The following is a 16254-nucleotide window of genomic DNA, read 5'->3' on the forward strand; positions in this document are numbered from 1 at the left end:
GTTAATTTCTCTGGATTCAAGTTTGGAATATTAGATACCATTGAAATAAACCCCAGGGGTGGCAACTGGAAAACACTTTAAACAAGAGGGAAATGATGTGGCAGCTTCGTTTGTCAGCTAATCTGTGTCCAGGATTAAATGATTTTATATCTATCTTGCCTGCTTTAAAAGAAAAAGTGCAAATGGTTTAATTTTATATAATTTTTTTACAGAAATGTATTTTATTGCATTTTTAGTGTTTATAGTGTATGCCTTTAAAGTATTAATTTATACAAGAGATCTTTTGTTTGACTGGTGGGATTCCTCACATATCCTGTGACAGTGTAACATATTTAAATCCACATGACTATTTGTATATTGTTCTGAGGAAGTCAATTTTACTTTGATGAAAGCGCTTAACCTGAAAAATAAACTTGTGTCTACTAGTCCTACTGGTGAATTTGTGGTTTTCTGTGTACAGACTGTGGTAGATGTCATTGTTCTTGGTCCTGTTGTATGTGATGTTGCATGCTGCTGCAGTGTATGGTACCCTATCGGCGTACATGTTTGTAGGGCCAGACCGACAAATGTCCCATACCACAGTCAGGCATCGGAATACACTGTGTATTGGCCCACTATATGTAGGGTTGGTGTGTAAGTGGCATATACATACAATATATACACACACACACACACACACACACACACACACACACACACACATATATATATATATATATATATATATATATATATATATATATACAGGAAAATCTATATATGTCCATATATATAACGCAATATACAGATGTATAGCAATACATATATATATAAATATATATGTGTATGTACATGTATACATATATCTACACACACACACACACACACATATATATATATATATATATATATATATATATATTTATATATATCCATATCCTTATGTGTAAACATGACTGCTGCATATACCTTCCCAGATGTATCACACCATATTTATCTGATATGTGCATATTTCGATACAACATACTTGATTCAGCACTAATATCATTAACGACTACTACGACTACTACACAATTTTAGAAGTCAAAGCAGTTTTTCACTATACAGTATGTGTACTGACAGATATACTGGAAAAAAATATCAAACATCTTCCCAACTGTGATGGCTTAGTGGTTAAGTGCTGTGACTATAGTGTACAGAGTCCTGGGTTCAAGACCTGCAAAGGTTGTTTATTTTGTTGCTAGGCAGAACCAGGGCTGTTGGATACAGAGTGGTTAAGGCAGTTATGAGCAGTTTGACCACATTCCAGTCTGATAAAATAGCAGGGTAATGACATTATTAATAAGTGTATTTAATTCCATGTGCATAACATGAGTCTATGTGCTGTCATTACAGTAGCAAGGGGTGTGAGTTTACTTTCTGGGACACCAGAGTATATATGGCTTGTACAACACTCATTTCCATTTGACTGTGTTACATACATGGGTAGTATCTCAGGTTATATGCAGTCACACTGGCATGTAGTGTATCATTACATTACTACTGCTGACAGTGCTTTCCCAAGTAAGAGTAGATTGCAGATTGTAGTACTGGAACCAAACACCCCTGCATGCAAAGATGAACTCTGAGTCCTCACTGTCATGTTCTTGGTGTGTGAGTTGTGTGTCATTAAGTATTTCCTACTGGATATTGATCTGACTTGTGGATATTAACTGTAGACTACTGTGAATATAGGACATGTCATTGAGGGATGCTGTCATGTAGTAATGGCATACCTATCAGTGTCAGATGTCTATCTGTCAACACAGTCATCCTAATGCATAACCAGTTGGCTAGCTGATGTTCGTCTGTCCTCTGTACAGATGTGAAGATGTCAGGTATCCATCTTGGCTGCTTACAGGCAATCTATGCTTGAGTGACACTGACATGTCTGCCCAACTGTGTTATGAATTCCACAGCTAGGAATCCCCACCCTGTATGCACCACATGCCATGGATACCTCAACTACACTACCACAGTCAACAGAACATGCTTGGGTACAGGTCTCCAAGACAGACACTGACCATGTTATGTAATACATGTTGCATACATCTCAATGGGAGCACCTCACTGGCCCTCTACAAGAGGCAACCAGATGAATGGATGTTGCATTTAACTCTCACCCTGAGGATCACTCCCGTGGCATCAGTTGATAGATGGCCTGCTGGCAAATGGTAGGTGGCATGATACCACTGTACATACATCCCCTACTCTTCCCATCTCTTCATGGACAATATCCTGCTACACACCTATGAACACCTGCACCTATGGACCCCAGTACAGACAAATGTGTCAGTGTGCATTGCTAAGAATAACAGTGTCTGTGTGTTTGTAGACCGGTAGTTGATAATACCCTGAGGCCCTTCACACCCATCACACCCCCCATTGCCATAGTTAGATGTGGCTGCTGCTGTAATGGACATTACATGTACCTTGTTGCACTCTTCACCCTATGGGCTACCTGGAGCTTGCAGTACCAGCACAACACTGTTGTACAAATGGGTAGATAGGCATGGGTTACGATTTGAATTCTGGCAAGTGTGTGTATGTGTGCAAGTGTGTATATTTGTACTTTACAGCATTCTGAGGCCACATTATCCTAATACAATGCACCTTGTCACACAGTATAAGGGATAGTGATGTTGCTGACCATAGGAGAGCCATGACAATGCATCACCCTACTATCCCTGTGGCATGTGCAATAGATGCATATCCCTGTAGTTGCACTCTTGAGATAGACAAGGGATTGTATTGCAATCCTGGTCAATGTGTGATGGTGGGTATGTCAGAGTGATATCGTGGGTTTCAGTGAGTACAATATCCAATGTGGGGTGTGGGTGCTGGGTATACTGTCTTTACACCATGGTACCCTCAATACATGTCCCAATGTCCACTGTATGTGGACCACTGTCTCCATCAATCATACAGGTAACTGATTACATTATCCAGCCCAGTGATGCATGTGCTGTGCCCAACGTATCTGTAACAGAATGGACACACTGACAAGGTAGTTAGCACTGATAAACCCAGGTCTCTCAGATGTGTGTATGACTGTTAGTTTGTCAATGTGTGTATATGACAGTATGTCACACTACACTATGTATTGTTCATAAACAACCAGTAAATCCCCCATTACCATACTGTACAGGGCCTGGTGATGTTCTTCACTTAACATGTAACCTGGAACACACCTCATCCTAAAAGCTGTATGGTGTGTGCAATTAAGGCCACACATATTAGTAGCACTATGTACCTAGGTAGGGGCTCTAGTCCCAGTGTTGTCAAGTAAGAGTTTGTGTGTATGTGAAGGAATCTACTTCAGTTTGCAGAATATACATATCCCAGGAGGTCATCTGTCAGAGAACTGACAGGCAAATGCTAACATTTCACAGGTATCATCCTGTGAAAATTCATTCCATCACAGCTAGTAGTAGATGTGTAAATGCCCTCTTCTCCACTATATATCTGTACAGTGATACCGGGGTTGGTATATATAGCTGGGTGTGAATCTTGTGGACACAGCCACCATCATTGCGGATATTGTTGAGTGTATCCCCCGCTTAGTTGGCTGCAATACTGTACAGTTCATGTTAAGAGGTTAAGTAGTTTTCAATCATGTTATCTGTGGTTCTACACCACCCCACACTCTCCAAAGGGTAGGGCTGTGCCACCCATACCAGCACACCTATGTTTACCAAGTTGAGGACTGCACTACATTGGGGAATGGGACATATAACCTGCCAGTACCATCGTCAGTGACATTAAACTAGCAGACTGATTATTTCCCAATGTGTTGTTGTGTCTATTCTGTCTTGCTGAAATTACATAAGCTAAAATGGGTTTCTTGCAAAAGTACATACATCCATGTGTACAGTATTCTTTGTGTATTGCATCAACACCAAAGCCTGTGTGTGTGTGTGTGTGTGTGTGTGTGTGTGTGTGTGTGTGTGTGTGTGTGTGTGTGTGTGTATGTGTGTTATACACAATCATGTGGTGTGTACCACCCAGTACACTTACCATTGTCCAATGTAGAAAGGCTGCTAACATCAGCCACCATGCACTCACCTATATACACCCCTCAGACCTATCAGGCATGTGGCATATGCAGTATCTGTTATACAGACCGGTGACGTGTTCATCTGTAGCCAGGATATGGCACAGTCAAGGTGTTACCACAGTGCCATACCCCTTGTAGGAAACAATAGCAGACAAACATCCTGCTGACACATGGACACATACAACACAAACGGAATACATTATGGAGACCACAATCACTCAGTGTTAATGACAGCTATAATGCATCATGGCTGTACAGCTACACATCCTGACATGTAAGCATTAAACCTTAGTGCTGAAAACATGTTACACAGCATTACATTGGTACACCATAGTACAGTCACCCTGTGCTTCAGAACCATATTAGCCTGTCCCTGCATCAATGTTATGGATGACAGGGATGTGGCACAAGTATCATCATATGCACAGGGTGTGTTGTTGGTTTGCGAGAGACCCAGGCTGAGCCATTCATTTGACATCATGTGTGTGTGTTAGGGGGCTTCATTATTAATTGGGCTACTGCAATGTGGTGTGTGTAGGTATGGGGTTGCACTAGCTGTGTTGGTGATGTGTGTGTGTATTCATACATACAGTTTTGCCTTGTGGCTGCCCTATACAGGGATTTGTTGGACAGCTGCAGACTGTACCTGGCAGGGTGTGCAGTTCACCGTCTCTGGCCATGGATGCAAGAACTGTGCCTGCCAAGGGTTCCACGGGCATCACCAAGTACAAGCCATGATATGGTACTCTCCCCTGATGATGACATATGTCCTCTGGATCCATGTCCCTCTTGGGACCAGCCAGGGCCAATTGCATGTGGCCTACTGTATTGTAGTGTAGACAGCACCCCCCCCCCGCAGTGCTGGGGCTGGTACTGCCACTATGGGAGCAGCTCTGACTTCTTTCATGTCCATGTCAATCTCCAGCTGTTGGTGTTGCTGGCCTACATCCACATGGGGTCGCACTACTCCCACCATATGCTCAAGCACAGACATGCCACCATCGAGGATTCCTACCATCTCACCCAACCGTCTATCCAGGACCTCTGCAAAATAACGATGGGCACCTGCAAGATCACTGATGTCAATAACAGCAGAATGAGTAGCCCTCTGCAGCCTCAGACCCTTTCTGGTATACCATTCCATACAAGCCTGTGCCTCCATGATGGCCTGAAACATGCGTCTGGTGACAATAAATGTGGCAGTTCTGCCAGGCACATGATGACCAGCAGCCCTCCTATGAGCACCCTTGTACATCTGCCTGTGTGGTACCTCGCCGGGCAGCTGGCTATGGCTGTTGTGTCCAGACACACATGCCATAGACACCACACTATCCTGTCCCATGCCACCACCCACCAACTGTCCCTCATCTATGGCCACTGGTGATGGGGTATGTATAGGCAATGTGACTGTGTGCAGGAATGGGGTGGATAACAGTTGGATGTCAAACGGTGGCACAGCTTCAGCCTATGACATCCCTGGCTGTGCCTCAATACACCTATCATCACTGTTAGTGTCTGTATTGACACTAACATCAGTTTGCCTGCAGGAGGGACCCTGACTCACCTCGCCACCTATGAGGGAAAACAAGAAATGCACTTTAAGACATGTACGTCATTGCTTAACTGTATACACACACACACACACACACACACACACACACACACACACACACACACACACATGTACTGGTGAGGCTGCACAAAGATATTACACACAGACCTCTCATTACCCATCTGTCAACATGCATGACACATGGCACTCAACAGCATGCACTGCAGCTATAGTCAATCCCTGTTACCAACATTATACATCTCTGTGATGCATGGGTTGTGTTACTAGGTGATGCCCCTGGAACACACTGCACCCATGTACATAGTATTGCTGTGCACCTGTTCAGCACCCTGTAATGTACTGTGCACCATACCTCATAGGTGTACACACCATTGCTGAATGTGTATATGTGTGTCAGTTATGTTTTCTCTGCTGCTCACAGCCTCTATATGTTTGTCCAACACATGCCTGGGATAATATGTAAACATATTTCATTAGTGAATGCCTGATGTCTGATTTGCAGATCTCATCATCAGCGGTGCATGTATGGCCAATAAAATACAATTACTCTGGCAACCTTCAAACCTTACTGTGGCTTTGAGGAGTGTACACACCTTTATTGACATGACACCCTCTTCCCGGATATGCCATGGGGCCAAAATACTGCATATGTTAACATTACACAAACCTGATATGTGACATATGACCTGTGCAAACAAATGCAGTATCAAACAATTGTGTTAGTTGTGCAGATGCTGACTGAGATGCATACAATCTGCGGGTGCATAAGTGTGCACACCCTTCACATGATGATTTGTTGCACCAACTGTTAAGTGTACTACAGTAGTCACTATTCCTGGAAGGGGTATACTAGCATGGGCCATCTGCGTTTGGCATTATTTGGTCACTCTGCCCTACAAATGTCCCCCAGCTCTGCAAGATTGCAAGGTTAGTTCATGTGCACAGCCCTTGGAGGTCACATAGTGCCTTCACTATTGCTGTGGAGTCAGGGCTAAGTCTGCCACAATTCATGACCTTGACTGTGTGCAGATACAGCCATTCTTAGCAAGCTTTGGATGTCTGCTTCAGTTCACTGTTGTGTTTCAGGATGACAACCCTCCCCATCCTCAGCCTTTTTGCAGATGCTTGTCAACTATGGGCTACACATGAGTGTCATTTTGCAGTGTCCCAAATGCAGAACACAGTGTGTACCAGCCTAGTCCCTGCTAATGAATGACAAACATACAGATGTACACTGACACCAGCAAAGTACAAATGGGGATGGTCGGCCTGAGGTGGGGTGAGGTGTTTTTTATGCAGCACATGTCTCTTTATTAATACTGTCTGTAGGTTTCAGCCTTGGTCTCATACACCATTACACATTGCAACACATGCCTTTGGTGGACTTTTGATGTTATGTATATGCTACCTGTAGAGAGGCCTGACTGATGTTTCCTGCAGAATAGCTGTCCCATCTGATTACCCTGACCCATGGGCCACATGTATGCAGAGTCCAGGAGATTGTTGACACAGGTACTGCACAGCCAGTACTTGCTAGACTTTCCTGCAACTCCCTCAGTGTTGTGGCATGTTACTAGCACCCTGCATAACTAGTTTGCAACATGTGTTGTCATCTATCTTGGATGGCCATCTGTTTATTGTCTACATTAATGTTGTCCCATACATCCTTGTCACATACATGACTGCACTGTTTGCTATGGTATATTCAATGGTGAGGTAAGGCTACATGTCCCAGTCTTGTGTTCTACCTGTTGGGTATGAGATCCATTCTATGGCTTGTAAGCTGTGTGCAAGCCACAGCTGCCTCTGTTGCAGGTGAGTGGGCACATTTGATGGAGAAATGTCTTGGGCAGCAGACCATTTCTTGGTGTGACATTGAGGACCTGTACTTGCTGGAAGGTACATACTCATGAAGATTGAATGCTGTCAGTGTCTCAAAAGCTGCTTCCACATTATGTTATTTGGTGTGTATGCCAGTGTTTGTTAAGGTATGTATTCCCCATATTTGCTGTCCTAACATAGGATTCCATATTACACATTCATTGCAAATGTTAGGACACCATTACAGGTTGTAAGGTATGTGGAACGTGGTATTGTGATATGCCGTTGTGTAGATCTGTAACAGTTGCAGTTGTAATAGTGGTATATACACTATTGCAGCACTGTATAAGGGTGATGTTTCAGACATGTTCCTACTGTAGGCCATTTGTCTCACCATTATTTTCATCTCTGTGCATATATCTTGTAATGACAGTTTGGTAGTTATATTACAGGACTCTTACATACCCTTCAGATATGCCACCATGGTGAACACTGTGATGCAGTGCAGTTAACAGCAACAATAAGTGAACATGTACAACATGCATTATGAGTAGGTGTGTTAAATGTGTGCATGGCAAATACCATGGCCATAACATGGATGTTGTATTGGCAAACCTGAATAAACAATACCATATTCACCGGCTACAGGCTGCTGCCCCAGAGGTATACCAGAGAGACCTACATAGTTGTGTGAGAGATGTGATGTCAGTAGCCACACCTGTGCATTGGTACAGGGTGGGAGCAGCATTACAGTACATCAACAGTACAAATCCACAATACTGCAGATTATGCACATCTGTTTACTACTACAACGCAGCAGCAGACCATATATATTTTATCTCACATATGCATGATTAAACTCTACAGATCCAGATGGATAAGCAACAGTGGTCTACTGATGTGCCCTGGGGCCTTACCTGCATGCTCCTCATCCATTGTGTGCGTAGCACCCACCTCCAGAATGCTTTCCACAGGGTCTTGTGTTTGCGGGTGAGCAGGTGCCCCGAGGTTGGCAAAGAGCTCCTCAGCATGTGTCATGGCAGGGCTGGATGGCATGACCCCCCCCCCCACTGTGTCTAGCTGGTCCCTCCTAACCACAGCAGCATGCTGACAGGCATGACGAAGTAGGTCAGTGCAACAATGTTGGACCTGCTCATAACTGCAGTTATGCAGGCCGGCATTGTTTACCCTGTAGACATCTCATTCCACAGGATGGTCCTCTCCTGCAGATCATGGGCTGTATGGCCAAACAGGGTGTGGCAGTGCTGCACCAGGTGGTTTATAATAACTTCATTCTCCTGGGGGGAATAGAGTGGCAAGTGTTCCTTTGACATGGTGCTTGAAAGACATAAAGAGGAAAAAAGGTCTGAAGACCTCATACTGCAAGGATATAATAGTTGTTAATTCACATCTCTGCCCCCCCCCCACCATATCTGCAACAATAATCTGAACACACAACTCAACGGGTATGTTTACAGCAAACCTACTGTTGGGACATATATCGTATTGTACAACAAATTGTGCAATGTTTTCCAGCACACAAAGAAAGAAGCCAGTGATTACCTTTATATTTTTTTAAAATTATAGTCCAGTCCAGTAGTAGATCCACAATGTAGTCCCTCAAAACAGGTAAAATAAGCACACACTGGATCCAATAAAATCTGGTTAGCAGCAAATATAAATCATAAAACGCAGACTCTTCTAGCACCTCAACTCTTCAGCCTTTACAGAGTATATCCCTACTTCACATATTCTATCTTTAAATAGCATGGTTACAAACAATTAATCAGTCAAAGACTTAAATTAATTAAAGAAAGCATTTCCAGTGACATTCTTGATTCATTCCATATTGAATTAAAGTATTAAACTTCAGAATTAAAGTAGATTCTAACTTCCAAAGTTGTCTTTTAATATCAATCATACATTTGTTGTACTTGCCCCAAAATTGCAGCTTGTAAGCCTTGTATATTTCCACTGTGACATTCTTTAAAATGTAATGCAACAGGACTTTCTTCTTTACCCTTCTTAACATCCCTAACATGTTCCTTCAACCTTTGTTTGAAGCATCTTTTACTTTCCCCTATGAATACCTTACCACAGGGAAATTTCAAACCATAAACTATTCCAGTACTGTCACAGGAAAATGTCCCTTTGCATGTAAAATACTTTTCATTAAATTTATCAAAACTTTTTACCACATACTGGCAACAACTGCACTTTCCACGAGGGAAAGTACCTGTTGCACCTAACCCCAAACCCCTATGACTTACAGGCAGCTGAAACTTGTCATGCACCAATAAATCTCTTATACTTCTACCTTTCAAATAAGAAAACATGGGATACTCATTTGCTCTTATATTAAGGAATTTATTTTTTCTAAAATACCCCAATGATATTTTACCAAATGTATTAAAACTTCTGTAAACACTGTATATTTGGTCACATAACATAATTTTTGTTTATCCTGTTGATGCACTCTGCCTTGCATGCTATACCTGCTTTTAGCATTATTTTGTTGTACTAGCCTCCTTTTATTTTCTTCCACCACTGTTTCCTTGTAACCTCTAGTTACAAACATGTGTGTTGTTTTTTTTCTATTTCCTTCTCACATTCTTTTTTATCACTACATATACTTTTTATTCTAAGAAATTCCCCATAGGGGATAGATTTAATAGTGTAGGGGAGGTGACAACTTTCCCCATGTATTATATGACCACTCCCTTCAAATTTTCTATGTAAACTTGTTTGTATTCTACCATCATTAATACCTTGCAAAGTTATATCAAGAAAGTTTACTTTAACACCTGTCTGTATTTCATCAAACTTGATATTATAGGGATTTATCTGAATTTTTGCACAAATGTATTCACTTCTTCCCACCCCCTTCACAAATGAATATTAAATCATCTATAAATCTATAATAACTTATGAAATATTTCCTAAACAATTCATTACAATATACATATTTTTTTTCAAACATGCCCATGAAAATATTTGCATACATGGGGACAAAACCTGCCCCCCCCCCATGGCTGTTCCACAAAGCTGTCTATAAAGTTCCCCATTGAACTCAAAGAAGTTATTATTTATACAAAACTGTATCAGTTCAATAATAAAATGTGTTTTAGGCAAGTCCTTATGAAAAAATAATATTGCTTCTAAGCCATGTACATGTTCAATATTTGTATATAAACTGGTAGCATCCATAACATGTCATTCTTACACTTTACATTTCTGATTTTACTTAAAAAAATCAAAGGAATCTTTAATATAAGACCTTAGCTTCTCTGCTTCTTCTTTCAAGTAGGAATGTAAAAAAAGGGCTAAGTAATGTGTAAAATAACTGCATGCAGAGACTATGGGACATCTGGTGGATCCACTAAACTTTTGTGTATTTTAGGGACACAAAAGAAGTATGCCATAGTGTTATCTTTAACTGCAAATTTTTTATATACATCCTCTTATGAGAAATATTTTAGTCTTAACCCCTTCATTAGCAGTTCTTTGTATTTAATTACTGCTTCATGATAACATCCCAGCTCCACCAAGTCATAAACTTTATCATGCTTTATATGAGCATAACACATATTCGGATACTGATTATAATGAAACACACTAATTTACCCCCTTTATCTGATGGTTTAAACACCAATTCCCTATTTTCACTTAACTTTAATAGACTTTTCCATTCTTCTCTACTTAAATTATATTTAACTTCTTTCTTGTTTTTATTCACTTTTTCAAGCCCTTTATCTTTTGAAAATGGTAAAGCAGAAGAAAATTGCTGTATATTTTCATCCCTACACACAGGAATAAAATCACTTTTGTATGTCATATTTTCAGTGTTTAACTTGCAATAAGCATCAGTTTCTAAATCAGTAATAAATGAATGAATACTCATTTCACTTAGATCATCTTCACTGTCCACATTGTTTTCATGAATTACATTTGTATCTTGTGCAAAAATAGATTTTAAGTACAATTTTCTAATAAATTTAAACACTTCAATTTTCAGTTCATACTCTTTAGGAAAAGCCGTGGGAATAAACTTTAAACCTCTATTTAACAGTACTGCATCAGTATCTGATAAAGTACATACAGAAAAGTTTACTACATAATCATTATTTACAACATTTAACTCAGTCCCACTTGTCTTTTTTAGATGTCCGGTAGTTGGCATTATATTCCCATGTCCTGTCTATGTTCATAATTTCTGAACCTCTTTTTACCATAATTCCTCCCTGGTTCAGGAAAATTCTTAAGCATATAGCCCTGGTTAGCTAGTTCAGGATGTCCTGGGAACTTGTTCTCTTCATCACTGTTGTCATTCACAAACGAAGATTCACTGCCTGCTGATGAAATGTAACCATTGTTTACTTCCCTTCCTGCTTTTTGCTGAAATCTCACCCTCTGACATTTCTTTGACTGGCTAGTTGAAACATTAAATGCAGACTTCCATTCATAATCATGTATATCCCTCTGCAGTTTATCTTTCTTGCAAGCAATAACTTCTTTTTCATAACCTGACAGTCTTTCATTCGTTCCAGCCAGGAAACTTTCTAAAACTGAATTGTTAAAGTGCTGAACATACATCTCAACCTGGAAACATCAAAAATCTGGACAAGGGCCATGAAAAATAGGTACAAATCTGTACGCTGATTAACATCTAATTTGCATACATAATTATGTAACCCCACCCACTCCAATGTAATTGTGGGATACCAACTCTCGAACACAAACTGAAGAACAGACAATCAAAATATGGCACCAGAGTCCCCCTGCAGCCATTCCAATGTCCCATTACCTGGCTATATTGCCTCATTTACCATGAACACTAATGTGTGCATACTACTTTACTTCTACAATGATTTGGACTTTATTTTTACATTTTGCAGCACATCAATGCACAAACACTGACAGACATCTGATAAAAAAAGCAATACTGTCTCACAATGAAAATGACTTGGCATTAAAACTTCTCTGCCCTTGAAACTCACATTCATTGAAACATCATTGAAACCTGCACCACATCCAAAGAAAATGCATCTGGCCAGTGGTGGATAAAGATTTCCTTTTTGTTTTCAAATCATTGGCCCCTTGCACACAAAACAAGAAACATACATGTGTTCTTATCTTTGATACACCTTCCTGACTTTTATTAAGTTATATTCCTTGTATAATACAGCACACTTGTTAGAGCACATTTTAAATTTATTGTATGAATGAACATTTTTCCAGTAGGCTGTACTGCAGGCAATGAAAGAAAATGCATGAACCAATAATTATAAAACTTCCCAATTCAGAACATGTCCATCATAAAAGTCTACTTCCACACCCAAACTATAAACAAAATGACAGTAGTGTAAGCCATAGGGATCTTGCACAGCTTCTAGCACTTATTTTCAATTTCAGTTTTTTTTTTTTTTGGGGGGGGGCAAAAGGTCAAAAACCAGGTACACATTTTAAACATTTCTTGTATAATTTTGGAAAGCTGCTAGAATAAAATGTTGTGTTACCACCATGCAAGTTACTGGCAAATCTTGAACCCAGGACACTATATACTAGAATCAGTGCAACATACCACTATGCTAAATCAGCAGTTTAACACTAGGAAGATTGAAACTTAATGGCTATCATTTAGTGAATTCAGTTCTCACTTCTCACCATAGCTCTCAACCTCTTAGCACAAAAAACCTAGACAAACAATGTCAATAATGGGGGAGTACAAATTCAGTTCTCACTTCTCACCATAGCTCTCAACTCTTAGAACAAAAGACCTGGACAAAGCTCACAAGTGTTGGTGGCTAGGGACTTATCAGGGACACATTTTAAACATTGCTTGTATAATTTTGGGAAGTTGCTAGAATAAAATGTGTTACCACCATGCATGTTACTGGCAAGTCTTGAACCCAGAACACTGTACAATACAGTTAGTGCAACATACCACTATCCTAAATCAGCAGCTTAAACAATAGGAAGACTGAAACTTAATGGCTATCATTTTGTGAATTCAGTTCTCACCATAGCTCTCAACCTCTTGGCACAAAAAAAAAATCTGGGCAAAGCTGAGAAATGGTGGTGGCTAGGGACTTTTGGCTCTTTTTACCCTGTACCAAAGGTATAGGGTTTGAGCCTAAATATCTCTAGCCACCAGGTGCATTACACTGGGGGCATTGTCACACACACACACACACACACACACACACACACACACACACACACACACACACACACACACACACACACACACAGATTTAAAGCATTCTTCCCTTGCAAAGCAGTGAAACAGCAGCAGATTTAAAGCCAGCATTCTCCCTAGCAAAGTTGTCCATTGCAATCTCCCTACAGTGGTGCACATACCCTTACCTAGAGCGAAAGTCGGCAGCAGATTTGAAGAAGGCATTCTCCCTAGCAAAGCAGTTAAGTCCCTTGCAAAGCCAGCATTTCTCTCAGCGGCAGTAGATTTAAAGGCAGCATTCTTCCCTTACATTTATGTTTGAAACAGCAGCAGATTTAAAGCCAGCATTCTCCCTAGCAAAGCAGTTAAGTCATTTCTCTCAGTGGCAGCACACACACCCTTACCTAAAGCAAAAGTCAGCAGCAGATTTAAAACCAGCATTCTCCCTAATAAGTTGTCCATTGCAATCACCCTACAGTGGCATACACACCCTTACCTAGAGCAAAAGTCGGTAGCAGATTTGAAGACAGCATTCTCCCTAGCAAAGCAGTTAAGTCCCTTGCAAAGCCAGCATTTCTCTTGGCGGCAGCAGATTTAAAGCCAGCATTCTCCCTAGCAAAGCAGCTAAGTAACTTCTCTCGGCAGCGGCACACACACCCTTACCTAAAGCAAACATCAGCAGCAGATTTAAAGCCAGCATTCTCCATAGCAAAGTTAAGTCCATTGCAATCTCCCTACAGTGGCACACACACCTTTACCTAGAGCAAAAGTCGGCAGCAGATTTGAAGACAGCATTCTCCCTAGCAAAGCAGTTAAGTCCCTTGCAAAGCCAACATTTCTGTCGGTGGCAGCAGATTTAAAGCCAGCATTCTTCCCTCACATTTCTGTTCGAAACAGCAGCAGATTAAAAGCCAGCATTCTTCCTTTACAACCGACTGGCTGGTAGTGCTCTTCTTTCAAATTCTAGGCAAGGCACTTCTCGCCTGCTTGCAGCCAGCTGGAAATGATGACGCAATCTCCTTGAGTTCAATTCCGACTGGCTGGTAGTGCTGACGGAGCCGACATCATCACGCACGTGATGACGTCAGCTCCAACAGAGTGAAAATTAAAAAAATAAAAAAAACAAAAGCAAAGAAAGCGGAAATGAAGGGGTGCTACTCGGGAATTGTGGCACCCCTTCATTTGGACCCCAAAACTCGGTAAAAAACAAGTAATTCAAGACGGTTGGGTGGTTTGCTGCTGAATGATGTTCTGACATGCCTCTTTCATCTCAGTCACTCATTTCCTTCTTTTAAGGTCATCTCTCTCAATAAGAATCTGTACCCAGTCAGTGCTACATTTGTGGGCAGGAGCTATCCATCTTGCATGGAAGCTTTTCTCTTCTTCCTCATGTAAATTAAAGGGAGAGGAAGGACTTTTCATAGCTCTCAAGCCTCTAGGGGTAATGTTAAGCTCCACATACCTTTGCAGACTTAAAGTGTTAAAAAAACGATGTTTCTTTAAAAATCAGTCTCTCCACCTTATCATACAGCTGCTGCAACTCCGGAGTAGCTGCTACCTTTCTGCTTTTTCTAACTGCAGCAAAAGGGTTACCATTCTGTTGATTTCTGCTTTCTCCCCACATGGCACACAGAGCAGGCATGGCTTCACTTGAATTGTGAGCTAAAACATTTACCCCTTCTTGGCTTTTACTTAGACTGGCTGAAGCTGTATTCTCAACAGTCATATTGAGAAAACTATCCAAAGTCTTTTGTGAAATTTCCTGAGAAGGCTCTCTAAATATTCTGGGGAGAGACTTAAAAGAATCACTGGCCATATTACTCCACATCACCATGAACTGGAAACAGAACAGCTCACCACCACACAAAGCAAGAAGCCAGTGATTACCCTTATATTTTATTAAAATTATAGTCCAGCCCAGTAGTAGATCCACAATATAGTCCCACAAAATAGGTAAAATAAGCACACACTGGAGCCAATAAAATCTGGTTATCAGCAAATACAAAGCGTAAAATGCAGACTCCTCTAGCACCTCGGCTCTTCAGTGCAATGTGTTTCTAGTAATGTTACACACTGAAGCAATATCATTGGTGGCCTGTTGTGAAAAATGTCACCTGCATGCCATTACAAGGGCCACTATGGTTCCATATATGCATGTGTTCTATTTGCCATGAGACTGCTCCAAATCTGGTATTTTGTGTTATGGGGATATCTATGCATGCTGTTAGACATAATCCTGGAATGTGTGGACTATTACTACCTGCATATGTTCTACAACTGTGACACAATAGCATGTTTGTTAAACAGTCCACCAGAACCAACAAAGGTTCAACCAAGAAAATAAAATGAAATTCGAACCACAGTGTGCACTGAATGAATACTCAAGATCTGAAACACGAAGATTTATTCAACCAACAACAGACTTCTTCCACATACAATTCCTGTGTCACATCCATATCATCACCACCAATATCTTTTTCATGATTAGTACCATTGAAATTGAACACTTTTCTACCCGGTGGGTACGCTGCTTTATTTTTGTAATCTGCAGCATCCCTGGCCAATTTTTTGTGTTTAATGGCCCTGTTTTTTTCCACAAAAGCCTCA

The sequence above is a fragment of the Protopterus annectens genome, chromosome 6.part1, assembly GCF_019279795.1.
Source record: "Protopterus annectens isolate FY-2018-M chromosome 6.part1, PAN1.0, whole genome shotgun sequence".
NCBI lineage: Eukaryota > Metazoa > Chordata > Ceratodontiformes > Protopteridae > Protopterus > Protopterus annectens.